Source organism: Macaca fascicularis, chromosome 6 (assembly GCF_037993035.2).
Source record: "Macaca fascicularis isolate 582-1 chromosome 6, T2T-MFA8v1.1".
In the NCBI taxonomy this organism is placed as follows: Eukaryota; Metazoa; Chordata; class Mammalia; order Primates; family Cercopithecidae; genus Macaca; species Macaca fascicularis.
In genome coordinates, this window is record NC_088380.1 from 150,224,880 (window position 1) to 150,245,532 (window position 20,653).

The 20,653-nt window shown below is 39.7% G+C and overlaps 1 protein-coding gene across 1 annotated transcript in view; it reads right to left on the reverse strand.

The window, feature by feature from the left end:
• Positions 1-20,354, reverse strand: part of NR3C1 (nuclear receptor subfamily 3 group C member 1) — a 456,123-nt gene extending 435,769 nt beyond the window's left edge. The window contains exon 1 of the mRNA XM_073994518.1: positions 20,217-20,354. The gene's annotated coding sequence lies outside the window, so the exon portion shown is untranslated. The remainder of the gene's footprint in view (positions 1-20,216) is intronic.
• Between the last annotated feature and the right edge of the window lie 299 nt (positions 20,355-20,653).

A 20,653-nucleotide genomic window follows, 5' to 3' on the forward strand; every position in this document is an offset into this window, starting at 1 on the left:
TGTCTTAACAGTATATTGAATTCCTTTGCATCACTGCTCAAGCACAATTTATAAGTGCTATTCAAATTATGTAAGAGGCTGGACCAGAGAGGATCCTTTTCTGTGCCAAGACTCTAAGTTTTCACAACAGTAGCTGCAACCTGAACGCTTATCAGGAATCAGAAAGTTGTCAAGGTTGTTAAAGCCAAAATTTGCCATTGGAACTCCTGATGAAAGCACCTGGTTAGCTCAGCACCCAAAATAAATCACATCATGAGAGAATATTGTCCTCGTCCCCTCCTAGTGCACCTGGAGCGTAGCCCTAAGGGAAATCCTATCCACTCTCTTTTTCCAGTGTTCCAGCAGTGCGTGCATCTGTTGTTGACACATCTGGAGCCTCAGCTTTCCCATCACCTCTGACACTGTGGACATGATCATGACACTTTAAAACTAAAGGAAGTGGTGCCTTCCGTCAGAAGGAAGGCATGCCTGATACAATTAAAATCAAAACTCAGATGGCATTGTTGGCCACCTTAAAATATCTCTGCATTGTACCAGATAGAGATGAGAACAATTTTTATGCCTTTCGCCTGCATACTTTTAACTGTGAGGTATGAGTGAAGGGTTAAGGATAAAATTAAACGATTGCATCTGTTTTCTCATTACATGAGTGGGTTCCATCTCTTGGTTTTTCCTTAAAATCTTTGAAGGTAAAATAGCATTTGTTTCTTGCCTAATTTATCTGGGCTACTTCAAGTCTACTTTGGAGACTTCCTTTCCATAGACAAATTGACATTGTCTTTAAGGGGGCTGGCAGAGAATAATGATTCAGAACATGATCCTGGGAACAACCTAGACCTGGTTCAATTCCTGAGTCACCTACTCACTAGCTGGGTGACCTCAGGCAAGCAGCTTAACTTCTATAAGCCCCATCTCTTTATCTGTAATGTAGAGAGGATAACACCACTGTCTGCCTCAAGCGATTCTTTTGAGGATGCGGGGGTATCATGATTATAAAGTCTATGAAGTCTATCTTTCAGTGTCTGACACATAAGTACTCAATAGGTGGTAGCAAATGTTGTTTTACTATTACCAATTAGACCCAAACAAACAAACGGCACAGGCTGATCGCTAAAGTAATTGGGAAATTTGTTTAAGGCAATAAGCATTTATTTCTGCAGTTTGGAATGTGATAATTGGATGAACAAATGTTTCTTTTTTGTTGAGTACTCAGAGTTTGCATAAAGAGTTAGTACAAATGCTTGTTATAAGAGGAACAGAAACCACTACTAGGTTAAGAACAGCACTTGAATATGAAGGAATTTATTTTTCACAAAACTGCACTTCAAAAAGACAAGTTGCTGTGACTAGTCAGCTTTTCATGCGACAGGCCAGCAGAAAGTCATGGTTGCTGGCTGCCCAAGCCACCTCAAATGACTCATGCAAGTCCTTTAGATCTCTGTGTATCTCTTTCTTCTGGTCCAGAAAAGCAACAGTTATATTATTGCATGGAAGGAGATTATTTATTTCTCAGTTTAACTTTGGAGTCAGGTGGACTGCCTTCAAATTCTAGCTCTCCAGCACACTAGCTCTGTGACTAATGATTTTGTACACCAGTTCATTCCTCTGGGAGTTGGGGATTAATGGGATGCTTTCCAGATAAAGTTGCTGTGAGGATTAAATGAGAACGTGCAGAAAAATATAGGAGCTCAGAAAATGGCAGCTAGTAAAATGATGATGAAAATCATTCTCAACCTTTTTGCTTTCATCCATCTTAAATTTAATTTTTTGAGAACCCCAAGGAGCTTAAGTTTATGTGCATTTTATTAATAGACAGTTCACTTAATAGGAAGTAACTGAGAAACTTTAAAAATATTTGTGCATTAATTCATTTAGAATTATAATAAAAACTTTTACATGCTAACATATGTAACATTTTAAATGAAAAATAACTATTTTCTAAAAACAATAAAAAAAATTTTTCTTCAAATCTTCTTAATGTCTTTCTTAATAGAAAACAGTGAAATTCTCATCTGCTTCTGCTGCAACCTGTTGCAGTATCACGCATTATGTAGTTTCCGAAAAACTCCAATTTACACTCAAAGAATGAGAGTAGAAAAAAGCAAATAATATTTGAGAACTGTAAAAGTAGCTTTGATTCCATGGACTCCCTGAAAGGTCTCAGGGACTAGCCTACTTTGAACACAACTGTCTCTCAAACTCTCAACTGTAGGAGGGGACGCAAATGCTTCGGTAGAACAAACATGAGAATAGTGTCTAAGAGCATGAGATAAGCATCAAGGCCAAGAAGAACATAAATCTGAGGCCCTTGGAAGCATTTACTTTGGGGAATAAAGCTGTACTCAAGTAGGGGTGGGAGGACAGCAGGAGCTCAAACACATTGTACAGAATTGGGCAAGTATGAGTTATAGTCTCAAAACAAATTTGGACGAATTTCTATGACTTGGGGCTGTCCAGAAGTCACAGATCATTGCTTCTCTGTCTTTTCCTTCTTCCTTCTCCACCCTTATTTCTTCTACCCCCTCCCAGAACAGCAAGAAAATGCCCAGTTGCTCCCTGTATTATCGGATGCTGGGATAGTATATTTATACCACATCTGGAAGCATCAGAGCATGGGTTTTTCAGGCACAGAGACCTAGGTTCAAATCCTGGATCTGCCACTTAGGAGCTGTGTGGTCTTAGAAAAGTTACATAAATTTACTGAATCTCAGAATACTAATGTATATAACAGGGATTGTGGTGGATGAAAAATGTCCAATCTCCACTCCCTCCATTAAAAGGTGAATTCTATTTCCCCGTGCTTTCAGTTGGGCTGCCTCTGTGTCTTGACCACTAAATGTGGAGGAAGTAACATTGTGTGACTTCTGAGCAGTTTCAAGAGACCCTGTAGCTTCTACTCTTGCCCTTTTGGAACCCTGAGGCCTCCAGGCTGTAAATAAGTCTGGAACAAAAGACCCCAATGGAAGGAGAGGCCCAACCATCTCTGCTGAGGCCCAGATATCTTACCCCATCCAGACTCCACCAAGCAGTCACACAAGGGGCCCAAGTGATGCCCCCAGAAGCCCTACTAGGCCAGCCTGCAGAATTGTGAGAAATGATTATGTTTTAGGCCACTAATAGGGTAATTCCTAAGGTGATCAACTTGTCCTGGTTTTAGCGTTGAAAATAGTATGTCCCAGGAAAACCCGTAAGTCCTGATTGGGTTGGTCACCTTATTTGTAGCAGAGCCACAAACAACTGACACAGGGATAAAAATATGCAACTCAATGTTTCTCAGAGAATTAAGTGAAATGATGTGGTTCAAGTCAAAATACAGTGCCCAGGCAACAAATGAGATTTTTTTCTTGTCTTCGATTTACAAAAAGATTCTTAATAACTCACGATTTCCTAATAAAAATGTAATCTGTTATCTTTGTCTATAACTGAGCTTCTCATTCAGGACCCCTAATTGATTTAAATATACCAGATAGCATTCTCTGCTAGAAGAACACTACGTTTCAAGCTAAGCACAGAAGTAGTAGGCCCCTGGGAAATTATGAACCAAAACAGAAAGAAAACATTGAACTGAACTAAACTCAAACCGGCTGTGAGTTTTCAAAACAGTATCACTGTTGAATATGGAAAATACTTACTATTATATCATTCTGGGTGGGTCTAGAACAGGACCGTGGTTTTTTTGTTTTTTTGTTTTTTGTTTGACTATATTTTTCCCCAGGGCCACATCTAGCAAAAATACAGTTCAAGGAAATGATCTGCAGGTAAGGTCAATATAATGCACTTATAAAAAGGCAAAATTCTAGGGGGCTACTTGGGTATGAAAGTTTGTAAATCATTCACAACTCTATTCTAGAGCCATTCATTAGGAAGAAAAATGGGGAGTAGGAGCAGAACCCTTGCAAAAACCTGAAATTCATTAAATGATGGTGCAAAGTTTTTCCTTATATCATGATTATTTGACCTAAAATATATTTTAAATGACCAAAAGGTAAGTCTCTTTTTCTAACTAAAATTGCCCCTTATTCATACATTAAATAAATTCCCCACGCTGGTGGCCAAAAGAACTTCATGCTGCCAGGAAAAAAACTGTCCTGTACATCACTGAAGAATTCTGACTCTGCAAAAACCACATGTGAAATCATTCAGCAGGCTGAGCAGCAAAAAATGTCAGCCTTGGAGAATTTAATCAAGAAGGTATTTCCTCCTGCAGACTTCCGACAGCCAGTATGCTGAAATGGGCCCAGACACATCTGAATTACATGTGTCTTCCTGGCACAGAGTGATATATCAAGAGAGTTCAGAAAAGCATTTCTGCTGCTCTGCAAATAAGTAAATGCCCAATTCTTAAACAGGTTCAAACTAGGATTCAGTCAACTAAGTTAACTATCACCACTTTTTGGAGAGAACTAGCAAATATAAAAAGAATAGAGGTTTTAGCTTTTTAAATAATGGAAAGAAGCAGGACTCTACGTTGTTTCACAGCCTCTACATGCAATAGCCGCCTTCCCCATGGCATGAATTTGTGTATCTGAGCATTTGCCTGGATGAGTGGACAGATAGATGGATATCTACCTCCGCACGCACAGCCATCCTTCTGACATGATGACACCTCATTTCACCAGATACTGAAAAGCATAGTTCCTTTGCTTTGGAACACTCAATAATTTACTCCAAAATTTAATACATTCTTCACTGTGTTGGCAATCAGAAAGCCACCACCACTGCCACTGGAGACTGTGAGCAGACTCACCAGGATTTCCCACACTCTATCGAAATCAGTGTCAGGAGCTGAGTTTGAGATCCACTGGGATAGATTTTCTAGACATCTATAGGCATTTCTAGACTTTCAGTACACCATCTCTAAAATTAAATACCTCATAGTTGACTGGCATAAAAATGTATACAAAAAAACATAAATCAAAAATCTGTTTTTCTCTTTTTTCTTTTTTTTTTTTTTTTTATTTGGAGACAAGGTCTTACTCTGTCACCCAGGCTGGAGAGCAGTGGTGTAATCTCAGCTCACTGCAGCCTCCACCTTCCAGGCTCAAGTGATTCTCTTGCCTCAGCCTCCTGAGTAGCTGGGATTACAGTATGCACCACCACCGCCTGGCTAATTTTTGTATTTTTATAGAGACAGGGTTTCACCATGTTGGCCAGGCTGGTCTCAAACTCCTGATCTCAAATAATCCACCTGCCTTGGCCTCCCAAAGTGCTGGGATTACAGGCATGAATCACAGTGCTTGGCCAAAAACCTGTTTCTCAAAGAATACTTTTGGCCAGGTGCGGTGGCTCATGCCTGTAATCCCAGCACTTTGGGAGGCTGAGGCGGGTGGATCACAAGGTCAGGAGATCGAGACCATCCTGGCCAACATGGCGAAACTCCCTCTCTACTAAAAATAGAAAAAAAAAAAAAAAATTAGCCGAGTGTGGTGGCCGTCACCTGTAGTCCCAGCTACTCAGGAGGTTGAGGCAGGAGAATGGCATGAACCCAGGAGGTGGAGCTTTCAGTGAGCGGAAATGGTGCTACTGCACTCCAGCCTGGGTGACAGCGAGACTCTGTCAAAAAAAAAAAAAAAGAAAGAATACTTTGACAAACACTGAATGACATACACAATGTATGACACAAATTGTGCAGTCAAGATGATAATAAAAGGAGTGTGAGATAGATTTGAAAGATGCAAGTTTAATTAAACATTTATCTAAGTAATCACAAATGCCACCAATATAAAATTAAAAAAGCTTCACTCCATTCCCATAGCCACCATCTTCTCCCGCCTGAATGAGAACTCCAGGCTTGTAACCAATGTCCCTTTTACCCATAACCTATTTTTCACACAGAAGACAAAGTCAGTTTTTAAAAAAGATAATTGGTTCAATTAGCTCCTCTGCTTAATACTATTTAAAGGCTTTGCGTTGCTCCTAGAATTAAAATCCAAACTCCTTAGCCTACAAGGCACCAGGTAACTTGGCCCTTGCCTGCACTTCAACTTGATTGCAAACCACTCTCCCCTTGATTACTGACTGCCAGCCACAGAGGCCTTTCATTCTGCTACTTAAAAACATTACAGACCAGACGCAGTGGCTCACCACGCCTGTAATCCCAGCACTTTGGGAGGCTAAGGCAGGCGGATCACCTGAGGTCAGGAGTTCAAGACCAGACTGGACAACATGATGAAAACCTGTCTCTATTAAAAATACAAAAAAAATTTACCTGGGTTTGGTGGTGGGTGCCTGTAATCTCAGCTACTCGGGAGGCTGAGGAAGGAGAACTGCTTGGACCCAGGAGGCGTATGTTGCGGTGAGCCAAGATTGTGCCATTGCACTTTTGCCAGGGCAACAAGAGTGAAACTTTGTCTCAAAACAAAACCAAACAAACAAACGAAATCATTTGAATGCATCCTTTCTCAGGGTGTTCTACATCCTTCTTCACGTTTCCTGGGCTGCCCTTTCCCTGACCTTCAACATGACTATCGTGTGTCATCCTTCAAATCTGATGCAAAATCACTCCCAGAGAAGCTTCCTCCCTGCCACCTTTTCTTCCTATCATCCCTCTCTCTTGCTTATTTCCATGGCTCTTATCAAAGTCTGAAATTGTTATTTATTAGTTTACTCGTTCACTTTCTGTCTCTGCTGCAAGAAGGTAAGTACATTGGAGTGACCCTGACTTGGACATTCACTTCCGAATACCCTGTGCCTAGCAGAGTGCATGGCTTTGGCCTCAGAAAACATTGCTATCTTCTCTCTAGATCACTGATTAGAGGAGGGCAAGACTGGAACAGGGAAACATTTAGGAGGCTATTGCAATACTCAAAGGGAAGGATGATGGTGGCAGAAACCAAAGTGAAGATACTGGGGATAGAGGAACGTGAACAAATGACCTGAGATCTTTAGAAGGCAGAATCAGCAAGACTTGACAACTGATTGGATGTGGGAGGTCTTAGGGTTCCTGTCCAGGTTTGATAGTGAATTTCCCAGACATGTTTCTTCCTCCATAAGTATTTTTAGCTGCTGATAAGCTTTTTAGTTGTAATCAGCATGCTATTGGTCACGGCTGATTGGTTCAGGGAGCTGTATATGGCACACAGTAACCACACATAGGTTGGAAGTAGGGGCACAGTACAATTTGGGTTTCCCAGAGAAGTCCTAGGCTACTGTTTCAGCATCATTATTAACACTAGCCTTTTCCCTGCTCAAAAGTGTCCTAGTTTGGATTATAAATTATAAGGTTACCCTAGGCACTTAGGGAATTCAGTTGCCCCAACATCATCTAGTATGAACTCGGCCCAACAGGAGTACACACTGTTGAATGGCAGGCAAGCTAATAAAATCCTGCCTCTAGGATTGCACAAATTCTAGGTGAACAAAGAGAGAGTGTGTAATGCACACAAGGTGGAGTCTAGGAGGCTGGCTGCATATTCCAGAGCTGGAAGTCACTGTGAGTGACAGAGAAGCTGGAGAATTGCAGTCACTCCTGCAGGCTGCTTTCATCACTGGGAGTTGCTGAGCTCATGTCATCTTCACCATCAATGAGGTTAAGTGACAAAATTACCACCCTAAGGCAGCAAAAGTGTCAAACAGGTGGTACATACACTGTGTAAAGACTTACACATCCATAGGAGGTGGTACTAGGAGAATTGCTATTAATCATCACAGCTTCTCAACCTGTGATAGACAGTCTCAATCACAGGACAGATGCCAATGAGACCAAAGATGTGACTGTATACAAGAGCCCAACACTGGCAGCCACACCGTGTTAGAGAGGGACTGAGAAATAAACTCTCCTGATGTTTGCGAACAAGAATAGAGATTCATAGCCAAAACATCTCCTACACAAACTCACAAATCCTAGGCTTTGAAGTTATTTCCAACTTAGAAAATAAAGGTTGATTTTGTAAGTGAAATTAATTTTAAGACCTAGTGGCTCAAAAATGTTTTAGAAATCAACATTAATCTTCATATTTGTCAGTCTGAACTTAAAAAAATTATCATTTTGAATAGTTTCAACTTTTGTTTTAGATTCAGGGGGTACAGGTGCAGATTTGTTACAAGAGTGTATTGTGTGATGATGGGGTTTGAGGTATGGATGATTCCATCAACCAGGTAGGGAGCACGGTACCCCGTAAGTAGTTTTTCAGCCCACATCTCCCTCCCTTCCTCTCTACCCCCTATAGTCACTCCCCAGTGTCTATAGTTCCTATCTTTATGCCCATGCGTGTGTTTAGCTCCCACTTGTGAGAACATGCAGTATTTGATTTTCTGCTCCTGTGTTAATTCACTTAGGATAATGGCCTCCAGCTGCATCTATGCTGCTACACGGGATATGATTTTGTTCTTTTTTATGGCTGCATAGTATTCCACAATGTATATATACTAGGTTGTCTTTATCCAGTCCACCATTGATGGGCACCTAGATTTATTCCATGTGTTTGCTATTGTGAATAGCACTGTGATGAACATACAAGTGAATGTGTCTTTTGGTAGAATGATTTATTTTCCTTTGGGTATACATCCAGTAATGGGATTGCTGGGTCAAACAGCAGCTCTACTTTTTACGTTCTTTGAAAAATCTCAAAACTGCTTTTCCACAGTGGCTGAACTAATTTACATTCTTACCAACAGTGTATAAGCATTCCCTTTTCTCCACAGACTTGCCAGCATCTGTCATTTTTTGACTTTTTAATAATAGCTTTTCTGACTAGTATGAGATGGCCTCTCATTGTGGTTTGGATTTGCATTTTTCTGATGATTAGTAATGATGTGTATTTTTTCATATGTTTGTTGACTGCTTGTATGTCTTCTTTTGAAAAGTGCCTGTTCATGTCCTTTGCTCATGCTTGTTGATTTAAGTTCCTTATAGATTCTGGATATTAAACCATTGGTGGATGCATAATTTGTGAATATTTTTGCCCATTCTGTAAGTTGTCTGTTTACTTCGTTAATAGTTTCTTTTGCTGGGCAGAAGCTCTTAATTTAATTAGGTACAACTTGTCAATGTTTGTTTCTGCTGTAATTGCTTTTGGGGACTTAGCCAAGAATTCTTTGCCAAAGCCAATGTCGAGAAGAGTATTTCCTAGGTTTTCTTCTAGGATTTTTATAGTTTGAGGTCTTACATTTAAATCTTTAATCCATCTTCAATTAATTTTGTGTAGGGTGAAAGGTAGATAGGGGCCTGGTTTCATTCTTATGCATATGTCAAGCCAGTTATCTCAGAACCACTTATTGAATAGGGAGTCCCTTCCCCATTGTTTTTGTCATCTCTGAAGATCAGGTGGTTGTAGGTGTGTAGCTTTATTTCTGGGTTCTCTATTCTGTCCCATTGGTCTACATGTCTGTTTTTATACCTGTACCTTGCTAGTTTGATTACCGTAGTATAGTTTGAAGTCAGGTAATGTGATGCCTCCACCTTTGTTTTTTTTGCTCAGGGTTGCTTTGGACATTTGGGTTTTTTGGTTCCACATGAATTTTAAAATAGTTTTTTCTAACTCTGTGAAAAATGATATTGGTAGTTAGGAATAGTATTGAATCTATAAATTTCTTTGGGCAGTATGACCATTTTAACAATATTGATTCTTCCAATTCATGAGCATGGAATGTTTTTCTATTTGCTTGTATCACCTCTGATTTCTTTGAGCAGTGTTTTGTAGTTCTCCTTGTAGAGATCTTTCACCTCCTTAGTTAGCTGTATTCCTAGGTATTTCATTTTTGTGGCTATTGTAAAATGGGATTGTGTTCTTGATTTGACTCTCTGCTTGAACATTATTGTATATAGAAATGCTACTGATTTTTGTGCATTGATTTTTGTATCCTGAAACTTTACTGAAATTGTTTATGAATTCTAGAAACCCTTTGGAAGAGTGTTTAGGGTTTTCTAGGTATAGAACTGTATCATCAGCAAATACAAGTAGTTTGACTACTTCTTTTTTCCTGTTTGAATTTTTTTAATTTCTTTCTCTTGCCTGATTGCTCTGGCTAGGACATCCAGTACTATGTTGAATGGGAGTGAGGAGAGTAGGCAACCTTGTCTTTTTCCAGTTCTCAGCGAGAATGGTTCCAGCTGTTGCCCATTTAGTATAATGTTGGCTATGTGTTTGTCATAGACAGCTCTTATTATTTTGCAGTATGTTCCTTTGATGACTAGTCTGTTAAGTGTTTTTATCATGAAGGGATGCTGGATTTTTCAACAGCATTTTCTGGATCTACTGAGATAATCACATGATTTTTGCTTTTAATTTTGTTTATGTGATGAATCACATTTATTGGTTTGCTTACGTTGAACCAGCCTTTGTCCCAGGAATAAAATCTACTTGATTGTGGTGTATTAATTTTTTGCTGTGTTGCTGGATTCAGTTTGTTAGTATTTTGTTGAAAATATCTGTGTCTATGCTAATTGGAGATATTGGTCTGCAGTTTTCTTTATTCATTGTGTCTCTGCTGACATTTTGGTATTGGCCTGATGCTGGTTTTGTAGAATGAATTAAAGATGAGCCCCTTCTTTTCAAGTTTTTGAAATACTTTAAGTAAGATTGGTACCAGTTCTTCATACCTCTGGTAGAATTTGGCTGTGAATCTGTCTGGTCCAAGGCTTTTTTTGGTTGGCAGGTTTTTTATGACTGATTCAGTTTCAGAACTTGTTATTGATCTGTTCAGGTTTTTACTTTCTCCTTGGTTTAATATTGGGAGGTTGTTTCCAGGAATTTATCCATTTTCTCTAGATCTTTTGTGTATCTATGGAATTGGCTGTAATGTCACCTCTGTCATTTCTGATTGGACTTATTTGGATCTTTCCTTTTTTAGTCTAGCTAGCATTCTATCAGTCTTTTTTATTCTTTTAACTCTAATGAAACTCTTGGTTTCGTTGATCTTTTGTATGGATTTGAGCCTCAATCTTGTTCAGTTCTTCTCTAGTTTTAGTTATTTCTTTTCTTCTGTTAGCTTTGGGGTTGGTTCAGTTTTTTTCTAGTTCCTGTAGGTAAAATATTAGATAATCTAAAATCTAACTTATTGATAAAGGCATTTAATGCTATAAACTTTCCTCTTAGCACTGCTTTAGCTGCATCCCAAAGATTTTGGTCATGTCTCTGTTTTCATTAATTTCAATTTTTTTTTTAATTTAAGCCTTAATTTCATTGTTCACCCAAGAGTTATTCAAGAGCAAGTTGTTTAATTTCTATGTATTTGTGTAGTTTTGAGAGGTCATCTTGATAAGAATTTCTATTTTTGTTGCACTGTGGTCTGAAAGTGTGCTTGGTATGACTTTTTTTTTTTTTTTTTTTTTTTTTTTGCATTTATTGAGACTTGCTTAATGACAGAGCATTTGGTTGATCTTAGAATATGTTCCATGTGCAGATGAGAAGAATGTATATTATGCAGTTGTTGGGTGACATATTAGGTAGATGTCTATTAGGTCCAATTAGTTGAGTGTCAAGTTAAAGTCCAGAATTTGTTAGTTTACTGCCTCAATGTTCTAATGTTGTCAGTGGGATGCTGGATATTGAAGTTTCCCATTATGATTGTGTGGTTGTCTATGTCTTTTTGTAGTTAGAGAAGAGCTTGTTTTATGAATCTGAGTGTTCCAATGTTGCGTGTGTATATACTTAGGATAGGTCTGTGTTCTTGGTGAATTGAACCCTTTATCATTATGTAATGCTCTTCTTTGTCTATCTTAATTGCTGTTCATTTAAAGTCTGTTTCATATGATATAAGAATAGTGACTACTGTTCTTTTTTGTGTTCTGTTTGCATGGTAGATCTTTCTCCATCCTGCTACTTCAATCCTGTGGGTGTCATTAGATGTGAGATGGGTCTCTTGAGGACAACAGACAGTTGGGTCTTGCCTTTTTTTTTTTTTTTTTTGAGATAGAGTCTCGCACCACTGCCCAGACTGGAGTGCAATGGCATGATTTCATCCCACTGAAACCTCCACCTCCTGGGTTGAAGCCATTCTCCTGCCTCAGCCTCCCAAGTAGCTGGGACTACAGGCATGTGCCACCACACCTGGCTAATTTTTGTATTTTTAATAGAGATGGGGTTTTATCATGTCTCATCAGGCTGGTCTTGAACTCCTGACCTCAAATGATCCACCTGCCTCAGCCTCCCAAAGTGCTGAGATTACAGGCGAGAGCCAACACGCCCAGCCAGGTCTTGGCTTTTTATCCAGCTTTCCACTATATACCTTTTAAGTGCTGGCATTTAGACTGTTTGCATTCAGGATTAGTTTTGATATGTGAGATTTTGATTCTTTCATTGTGTTGTTAGCTGGTTGTTTTGTAGACTTGATTGGTATAGTTGCTTTAGAGTGTCTGTGAGCTATGTGCTTAAATGTGGTTTTGTTTTAGCAAGTGTCATTCTTTTGTTTCCATGTTTAGCATTTCCTTAAGGACTTCTTGTAAAGTTGGTCTAGTTGCAATAAATTTCCTTAGCATTTGCTTGGTCTGAGAAGGATTTTATTTCTCTTTCACTTATGAAGCTTAGCTTGGCAGGATATGAAATTCTTGGTTGGAATTTCTTCTCTTTAACGATGCTGGAAATAGGCCCTCAGTCTCTTCTGCTTTGTAAATTTTCTGCCAAGAGGTCTGCTGCTAGCCTGACAGGGTTCCCTTTATAAATGGCCTGACTCAGGCTGGGCGTGGTGGCTCACGCCTGTAATTCCAGCACTGTGGGAGGCTGAGGCGGGGGGATCATGAGGTCAGAAAATTGAGACCATCCTGGCTGCCATGGTGAAACCCTGTCTCTACTAAAAATACAACAAAAAAAAATTAGCCAGGCATGATGGTGGATGCCTGTAGTCCCAGCTACTCAGGAGACTGAGGCAGGAGAATGGCCTGAACCCAGGAGGCGGAGCTTGCAGTGAGCCGAGATCGCACCACTGCACTCCAGCCTGGGTGACAGAGTGAGACTCCGTCTAAAAAAAAAAAACAAAAACAAACAAACAAAAAAAACCTGACTTTTCTCTCTGGTCATCGTTAATAGTATATCAGAGGGGTTCTCTGTATTTATTGAATTTTCATGTCATCCTCTCTAGTAAGATTGGGGAAATTTTTGCAGATTATATCCTAAAATATATTTTCTAAGTTGCTTACTCTCTCTCCTTTCTTTCAGAAATGGCAATGAGTCACAGATTTGGTCTCTTTATGTAATCCATGTTTCTTGGAGATTTTATTTATTCATTTATTTGAGACAGGGTCTCACTCTGTCACCCAGGCTGGAGTGCATTAGTGCAATCATGGCCCACTGCAGCCTTGATTTTCCAGGCACCAGTGATCTTCCCACCTCAGTCTCCTGTGTAGCTGGGACCATAGGTGTGCACCAACATGCCCAGCTAATTTTTGTATTTTTGATAAAGATGTGGTCTCACCATGTTGCCCAGGCTGGTCTTGGACTCCTGAGCTCAAATGATCCACCTGTGTTGACCTCTCAAAGTGCTGGGATTACAGATGTGAGACACTGTGCCTTTACAATTTTATTTTATTTTATTTTTTGAGACACGCTGGAGTACAGTGACGTGATCTTGGCTCACTGCAAGCTCTGCCTCCTGGGTTCACGTCATTCTCCTGCCTCAGCCTCCCGAGTAGCTGGGACTACAGGCACCCGCCACCATGACCGGCTAATTTGTTGTATTTTTAGTGGAGACGGGGTTTCACCATGTTAGCCAGGATGGTCTCGATCTCCTGACCTCGTGATCCGCCCACCTCGGCCTCCCAAAGTGCTGGGATTACAGGCATGAGCCACCATGCCCAGCCCACAATTTTACTTTTAAAAATTCTTTTTTCTTTATTTTTGTCTGAGTTGATTTGCAGAACTGGTCTGTGAGCTCTGAGATTTTTTCCTCAGCTTGGTCTAACAGAAGCTGTTAATGCTTCTGACTCAGTTATGAAATTCTTGTTGGGAGCTTAATTCCAGAAGTTCAGTTTGATTCTTTCTTAAAATGGCTATTTTGTCTTTCAGCTCTTGAATAGTTTTATGGGATTCCCTGGATTCAGTTTTAACTTTCTCCTGAATCTTGATGAGCTTCTTTGCCATACAGATTCTGAATTCTGTATCTGTCATTTCAGTCATTTCATTTTGGCTAAGACTCATCGCTGGGGAGCTAGTGGGCTCATGTGGAGGTAAAGGGGTGCTCTGAATTGTAGAGTTACTAGAATTCTCACACTGGTTCTTTCTGATTTGTGTAGGTTGATGTTCCTTTAACCTTTGAAGTTGCTGTCCTTTGGATGGGGCTTTTAGCTTTTACGTTCTTCACATTTTTTGCTCTAACACACCATTACTGGTTTGAAGCTTTTAAATTCTTTAATGCCCTTGAAGGTTTGACAGTGGTATAAGTTGGGTTTAGCTGACTGGCTTCAAAGTCCAAGGCTCAGCTCGGCACTCTCGGGCTGCCTGCTTTAACTCTGGGAGGGACTGCTACTGGGTCTGTGGCTTTGTTCTCTGGTTTCTCGATGTCAAATACTGGCTGCACTGAGGGGGCCGAGGTGCTCCCCCTCCATTGGCAATCGTGCTCCATCAGTAGCTGCTGGCAAAAGCGCTCCGATGGGGTGGCAGTGGGGCCACAGGCGAAAGTGCTCCACTGGGCCGGCAAGGGTCTTGGGTGAAAGTGCTTTGGCATGGTGGTGTAGTGAGGGGGCTCTGAAGTTTCAGTGAGCCATTGGACTACAAATAGTAGCAGCTCCTGTACCTTCCTCCAACCCCTATGTTTTGTTGAAGGAGAGGTTATACTACTTTTGACTCCATAAGGCATTTCCTTAATCCAAAAGATTAGGTGATACTGTGGTTTGACTGTGATGCTTAAGAATGCAGTCTGAGTTTTCAAATCAATGACGCTTTGAGTAATTTAGAAAATGCTTTATATGACTCCAAACTCTAGCTTGTGGAGTTTATTTGATATAGTTAGTTTTCTATAAAACATCATTAAGGCTCCCTTTCTCTTTCTGTTGGCCTTTGGTCACCAACCAGAAAAGGACACCCAGAGCTGGGATGAAAGGTAGACCTTAGTTCTATTAGAGAAAATGTAAAAGCATTTTCAAAGCATTTTCTCTATGCAAGGGAATTCCTTGACCATATCTTGATTACTGGGGACAGCAAATCTGAATAACTATTAAACTTAAAAACCAGTTCTGCAATTGAATAATATAGCCTCAGACATTGAGAAAAGCACTTAAATAAATCTCATGTGTAGCAAACTAATGAAACTTTCCAAAGGGAAAAAAAGTAAATATATATGTGTCGTAATATAAAACAAAAGGAAAATGGAGCTAAAATAAATTGAAAGGGCCCTCAGATATTTATAACCAATAAAAATATTATATTTTGGGAAGATTTTAAAAGTGTCATTGGAAAAAGCAGTACTGGCATATTCTGTCCTTTTTTCTCTCCCAACTTTTATCTTCTTAAATTAAAACTCACAGGAAAAAAAAAAAAAAAAGGCAAGCCTCTAGCTGGGCTATGAGGAACACTATTCATTTCTCCCCCTGACCTGATTAGTCAGAACGTCTTTCGAATGATTAGTTTTCAATTTGCACCACTGTCAGAGAGAAAGGCCTCCAAATTAATGGCTACATTGATTGTTTATGCCTCCAAGAGACACATTAAAAAAATTTCAGCAACGCTAAAAGAAATGGTGATCTTCTGAAAAGATTTAGCTTAATAGATTTTTTTAAAAGAAAAATGAAGGTTTTGGCAACTTGCAAAAAGTATGTTTAAAATTCCACTTACAAGTCTGGCTGCTTAGAACGTTTGAGTGCTAAGGGCTTTCTCAATTCTTAGCATAAGAAGCTGACCTAAGATTTTGGGATCCTTGGACCCATCAGCAGAAATTTTGGTAGAACTGCAATTCTAGCTCATCTGTAGGGCCCATTTACCATGCTGGCTTCCTTTTAATAAGAAATGCTGTCCCTCACCACATCCCCCCAGTGTCCTTCCTGGGTGGTTTATCCTCCCTGCCTGGGCTTTTGGAACCACACTAAAAATTCAAGAGGAAAGGTTTCTACAAACATTGTTCTGTTTGGTTGGCACAGAAGGGATGGGAATTTGCACAGAGCTTTTGTTGGGCAAGTTTCTCTTAATTCCCTGCCAATGAAGTTCTAATGCTGTGTCTCAGATGAAGAAAGGTAACAACAGATTAGACAACTGTTCACTCCATCTTACATTTACTCTGAAGAACTGCAATATGTTTTTGCAACAGGCGAAGGACCATGTTAGAAGTAAGCTTACTTTCATTACTGATATTTACCTTGTTGAAATTGGCCAATATAACGATGCAGTGGCTATTCATGATAGCAGCATGCCCAAAATTGTAGCTCACTGAGGACCAATAATGATCAATGTTCAAGGATGAGAAATACAGTAATGTTTTCTCTGTTCTTGTTGAGGTTTGATGATTATTGTTTATGCCACGGCAAATGAGGTTTCTTTAGATATTAACACAGTTTCCATGATTTAAATAGGTGTTGAATGCCCATTTTTCTCAATATCATCTCGTTTCCTTAACTTTCTTATGTGTCTGAACCTGGTGGTCATACTCCCTCTCAAATCCCTCTTTGCAAATTCTTTGATCTGGGTCAGCACAAAAAAGAGGCGTCAGTCTCAAATGACACCTTATTTCAATGAGGTCCAATTATGGTAAGAGAGATGGTCAAAATCAACAGTTTATGGAATATTAAACTGGTAATGGCAGAGATAAAACTGATCATCTAAGGCTTGGTATTCAGCATTTGGAGCCCTACATGCCCCCAGTAGTACTAAGCCCAGACTGCCGTTGGAAGGTCAGCACAATCAGGATTGCTTCACACAACTGCAAGCTGGATGACCAAGCACTGTGTGGTGTAACGGGGCCCTGCAGTCATCACTTATAAAACTCAGAACCATAACACAGATCATGTGTTCCATATGAATTGCCATGGTTGGATATCTAATTTTTTTCCCTGTCCCAAACTATGGTACTAGTTATTCACGGCAGATTGGTAGTTTTTGTAAAACCAGTGCTTTGACTATGTGACATTAACACTCATGAGGACCTGATAACTTCCAAACACAACAGAACATTTGGACACTTGCCACCTGAGTCCTGTGCCAGCTACACCAGCTTGGCTGAGCTGTTGTCATATTCCACTAGACTCTACCGAAGGTCATCTGCAGTCTTGGCTCACTTAGCTAGCTTTGGAATTTGCTCTCCCCTTTATCCAATGCTTCCTCTTCTTTGTTACATTATATTGCTCAGGTCTTTTAAAAATCTGAAGAACAAGTGCTTGCTTGAAGCCTTCCTGAAGTCACTGGTTCCACTTTTTTTTTTTTTTCTCCCCAGGCCAGAAAAAATAGCCTCTGATTTACTATCCTGGGCAATGCACTATTAAAAATTCTATGATTAAATAATATTTCCGGTTGCAGAATATCTCTTGTTATGCTGAAAGCCATCGAAAACTGCCCTTAATAGATACCTTAAGGTGTCTAGTGGTATATCAAGTTAGGTTGGGGAGAAAAGGTAGCAGGTTGTATAAACCCCTTTCTACCAGGAGGTTTCCCTGGTGGAAATAGTATTTTTTTTAAGTCACTGGCATTGTTTAGAATTGCTGGTGCATAGTAATAATAAGCAGACTAACCTTCAGTTGGGTTTATTATCATTTTTAAGTTATCTACAGACAATGAACCCCTTTATACCTTGGCAGACTGCACTCACTTCAACACCTTCCCCCTTGTATATCACTGTTCAAAGCAACCCCTAAATGATCAAATTATATATGGGAACAAAGCATTCCTGAAAGATCCTCCTTATTGAAGCACGTATTTCACATGGCATAAAGTTTTCAAAGACTCTAGGGAAAGGAGCTGCACACTCTGTGTACATAAGTAACTGCAGTTATTCTCACGTGGCCTAAGACTACAAAAGATGCTTGCATGGGCTTTTGTGTCCTAGCACTGTCCTTCTGTTAATACAAATGAATTAATGAAATTAACCAATTTTCTTAGTCTACATAATCTCACATTTCTTAATTTGTTGGATTTGTCTCCACTATACTCAGCTTAGTCTCTTTTGAAGTCTCCCCTCATTTAAGTAAAACTCATAACAATTAACAACAAATAAGCCAAATGAATTTTTTTTTTCTTTCTGAGGACTTTGAGACCTCAAGGTCCCTATATACAAGGTCATGTCTGATCATTCACCTTCTTACCTCTCAAACACTTTTGCTATTTTTTCAATGTCTTTCTTCCCAGCAAACTAGTTAGGGAAGTGTAGGGGACATGAAAGCATGTGTGGAGATGGGTGCATGGAAGCATTTTAGGGCCAGGGTAGAATGACACATCCCACGAGTACTCATACCCTACATTACTCATTGGCAAAACTCAGCCACACGCCACACCCAGCAGCAAAGGAGGCTGCAAAATGTAAACCCAGGAAGAAGAGGAGATGAACACTGGCGACTAGTTAGTGGTCTCTACTACACCCCCGGTTAGTCAAGAGAAGGGCATACTCAATCTTGTCACTGCCAAAAATCTTGTGCTCAGTGCATTGCCTCACACATTATAGATTCGTAGAAAACACCTGCCAATTAGGTGTGTGTGCTAAGTATTCTATGAACGACAAGGAAAGAGTGGGCCTGCAATAATCTTCAAAAACTTTAATCAAGTCTTACTTTTAATAGACCAGCCAATCTGCTAAAAAACCAAGAGGAGACTCAGCAGATCCCATGAATGTTGATGAAGTTTGATCATTTTGTTGAGAATTATGAAATCAAGGATGATTTATAATAATTCACTAAAAAATGGTTGCAGGGCTTGTTAACTTTCTAAGTAATCAGTTTATGCACACATACGTTTGATTACATAAGCTATTTGCATGTTTATATATAGAGAAAGAAAAAATAATTGGTGTTATGTGGTTTTCAGAGACAAAAGAGAGGACATGTAAACATTTGCAGTGAACAGACAGAGCCTAAATTCAAGATCTCAGTACAAGGCACCCTGGAATAAATGGGAGAAAATATTTCCTGTGTTTTGAGTTTCCCTTCCTATTGCATGTCACTTGGAAAGCCTAGCAACCAATTTATAAGCCCTCACAAATCAATCACTGCTAGGCAGTAGCCCACATTGTGTTCTAATTCTAAGCATTTCTTCTTGTCTCAGAAATGAACACCAATGTAGATTAACCATGTCTATATAGTGGACATGGTTAATTCTTTCAGGTACCATATGAGAACAATGATGACTAATGGGAAACATTTTTAAGATCACAAGAGAACTGTATATTAACAAGCAAAAAAAAATGTAATCATCTCAAAATAACAGGCATTAACAAACCCGCATACTGCAGAGATGCATTGTTCCTGCATGCAAAGAAACTGATGACATGATCCCCACTGCTATGCTCAGAGAAAAATTAAGTGACAGGTCCCTTTTATTTGAGAGTGTGCTGGTTTTTTCCCCTGATGATGGACTTAAGATGTTATATAAAGGGTTATACAGTGAAGTCATGGAACATCAAATTACTGCTTATACAGGATGCTTCTAAACCATTTAACCCGATACTACAGAATAAAACATGTGTAATCAACAAGCACTAAAAAGGAATGAATACGTAACAAGAATGACCCTTCACTTACCTGAAGAACGTGCATGAATTCTATTCAATGACAGTTTTAGTCAATTGTATCTTTTTGATTTTGGCATCCAGATCAACTCCCTACTGATTAATTAGGGGACCCATTATACTTGGAAATGAATGACTTAAATACCCATAAATATGAGGAACATGGCATAATGTCAGAATTGAAACATTGCTCAGACCCATGACCTAGCCAGTGGCTCCAATTAACAATATTAAACCAGTGATTCTCAAACTTTAGGAAGCATCAGAATCACCTGGATGGTTCATTAAAACACACGTTGCTGGACGCCAGTCACAAGTTTCCGATTCAGTAGATCTGAGGTACAGTCTGAGAATTTGCATTTCTAACAACTTCCCAGGTATTGCTGATGCTGTTGGCGCAGGGGCCACACTTTGAGAATGAATGCTTTAAATTAATAATCAAACAGCTGATTGAGGAACCACCATATGCCTGGAAATACAGAATAACTGAATTTTCCCATTAAAGGGTTGGAGATGTTACCCAAACCACGCATTTTTATAATGATAGCTATCATATCAACTTTTATTTAAAATCTTAAGCCCCCTCTCCCCCACTGATAGAGCAAAATGAACAAAATAAACGATTCAACCCCCCTTCCCATTACCTTGCATCAGAGTCTTCTTGGAAGCTCTACCAAAATAACTCTACATCTTCAGAATCTTTTTTCAGCCTCATTACATTTAGGGAAAAGAATGCAGGTTCCTCTTTGGCACTGTGTCCTCAGCTAGTCTGTGGGAAGCTCAGCAACTTGCCACTTGTTCCCAGTTTAAGTAACAGGAATGAGATCATCAACATTTTCTATTGGGTCTCCTCAATCTCCTCCTGATTCCGGTTTAATACCGATATGCAATGGACATGTTGAAGCCCAATGGCTAACAAACTCTAAAACTTTTGGCTATGTGCTGGAAGGACCCCGAGAGAAAGTCTATCCTGGGTTAAATTCAGCCGCAGATCTGTTTCATTTGGCTGGTACTGTGTTTCAGGAAGAACTGAGCTTGAATGCCTTCAGGAGGCACATGCTCTCAGTGGCTTGTACTTCCT